The 2,500-nt window shown below is 50.5% G+C and overlaps 1 protein-coding gene across 2 annotated transcripts in view; it reads left to right on the forward strand.

Annotated features, from left to right (window-relative positions):
* The window catches only part of LOC113811022 (potassium voltage-gated channel protein Shaw-like), a 451,299-nt gene that overhangs the window by 587 nt on the left and 448,212 nt on the right, over positions 1-2,500 (forward strand). For both annotated transcript variants that reach the window (XM_070121763.1, XM_070121760.1), the window contains exon 1: positions 1-37. This exon is cut by the window's left edge. The gene's annotated coding sequence lies outside the window, so the exon portion shown is untranslated. The remainder of the gene's footprint in view (positions 38-2,500) is intronic.

Below are 2,500 nucleotides of genomic sequence, written 5' to 3' on the forward strand. Positions count from 1 at the left end.
AACGATTGTGTGCTGCCTGCACTTCAGTATGTGTCAGGTAGGTAGTGCTGCCGTCGAGTCTTTGTGATGCAGAGGGAAGGAATGGACGCTGTCTCTATAGCTATACGTTCTTTCTGGGAAATATTCATGGCCTTTTCTATCTGGTGGCGATTTACTCGACGGAAAGCGTAACGCCGAACTGATAACGAATTCTGATCAATGCTTTATGTAACACCTTTCATCCGAACACTTAAGCAGTATTTGATCTGGCTTACACACACGAATATATTTACGCCCAGAAGGTCAATTCGGTAACCATGGTACTGTGTGTCGAAATAGCTTCACGTGAATCAGAAGACGAGTCCAAAGTCACTCCGTTTTCCTGATCCTTGACCAGTTAAGTCTAGGAAACTACACCAAAGGGATATTACACGTCTTTTATGGCGTTTCCTAAGCAATTTATCGAGACGCATATAGGCCTATGAATTTTATGTCGATACGGAGGCAGATTAAGTGCCGCCATTCTGCCACTTTAGAAGGGGAAGACTTAAGGAGATTGAAGCGAAAAGTGGAATCAGACAAGACAGACGAGGAGAAGGGAAGTACACACGCACATGTACACAAAGGAGCATTCGTGAACGTCAGATATACGCACACAGATGGATAAATGGATTGGTGGGGGGGGGGGGGGGGAGTGCAGACGCTTTGACATATACGTTAAATCAATTCAATAATGTGGAGGAGTAACTTCCTGTGTCATGTCATGTCGTTCATTCCGTCTGACCTAGTTTCTGTCATGTCCAAGACTGATTATCCAGCAGACCTACATAATATGACACCCACACCCACACCCACACCCTCTCCCCCCCCCACACACACCAATACCCTCCACACACACACACACATACACACCTATACCCCCCCCACACACACACACACACGCACGCACACACACGCAGACACACACACACACACACACACACACACACACACACACACACACACACACACACACACACACACACACACACACACACACACACACACACACACACACACACACACCTATACCCTCCCCCTCCACACACACAAACATCTACACCCCCCCCCCACACATGTACGCACACACACACACACATACACACACACGCATACACACACACACACACACCACTCACACACCTATACCCTCCCCCTCCACACACACAAACACCTACACCCCCCCCCCCCCCCACACACTCACGCACGCACACACACACCCCTCCCCCCACACCCATACCCCCCCCTCCACACACACACACACCAATACCATCCCCCCACACCAATACCATCCCCCCTCCCCCCCACCCCCCACCCCTTCCACACACACACACGCACACACACGCACGCACACACCCTCTCTCTCTCTCGCGCGCTCACAAGCCTGATCGATAAACTGTAACTTAAAAGACGATTCTCCAAGTATGAAGATTGCCTCCTAAAATTAACACGACCGTGACGCGTTCCGGAGAGGGTGTTCCCTTTGCTAAATGCTCGAGACGCACGGACTCTGCCGATGTCTGGGAGGGGAAAGAGAGAGGGGAAAGAGGGAGAGAGGGGAGAAAGGGAGAGGGAGAGGGAAAGGGGAGAGAGGGAGATAAAGGGGAGAAGGGAGAGGGGAGAGGGGAGAGATGGAGAAAGGAGAGGGGAGAGATGAAGGGGATATGAAAGGGGGGAAAGAGAGAGGGGAAAGAGGGGAGAGAGGGAGAAGGGAGAGATAAAGGGAAAGAGAGAGGGGAGAGGGAGAGAGGAGAGGGGGAGAGAGGGCGAGAGGGAGAGAGGGGAGAGGGGAGAAGGGAGAAGGGGGAGATAAAGGGAAAGAGAGAGGGAGAGAGGAGAGGGGAGAGATGAAGGGGATATGAAAGGGGGGAGCGAGAGGGAGAAAGGAGAGGGGAGAAGGGAGAGAGGAGAGGGGAGAGATAAAGAGGAAATGAAAGGGGGGAAAGAGAGAGGGAAAGGGGAAATGAGAGAGATAGAGGGGAAATGGGGAAAGGGGGAAAGAGAGAAGGAGAGAGGAGAGGGGAGAGGGGAGAGATAAAGGGGAAATGAAAGGGGGGAAGAGAGAGGGAGAGAGGAGAGGGGAAAAAGGAGAGATGAAGGGGAAATAAAAAGGGAAAAGGAAAAAGGAGGGAAATGGAGAAAAGAAAGAGGAGAAAATGGAAATGGAAAAGGAAGAGATAAAAGGGAAATGGGAAATGAAAGGAAAAATGAAACGGGGGGAAAGAAAGAGGAGAATGGGGAAAGAGAGAGGGGACGGGGGAGGGGAGAGATAAAAGGGAAATGAAAGGGAAAGAAAGAAAAAGGGGAAAGGAGGGAGAGGAAGAGGAAAGAGAGAGAAAAGGGGAAAGCAAAAATAAAAATGGAAAAGGAAAAGAGGAGAAAAGAGAGAAGAAGAAGGAGAAAGGGGAGACAGGAAGGGGATAAATAAACGGGGAATAAGAGGGGAAAGAGGGAGAGGGGAGAGAGAAAAGGCAGGAAAGGA

This window comes from Penaeus vannamei, chromosome 5, assembly GCF_042767895.1.
Source record: "Penaeus vannamei isolate JL-2024 chromosome 5, ASM4276789v1, whole genome shotgun sequence".
NCBI lineage: Eukaryota > Metazoa > Arthropoda > Malacostraca > Decapoda > Penaeidae > Penaeus > Penaeus vannamei.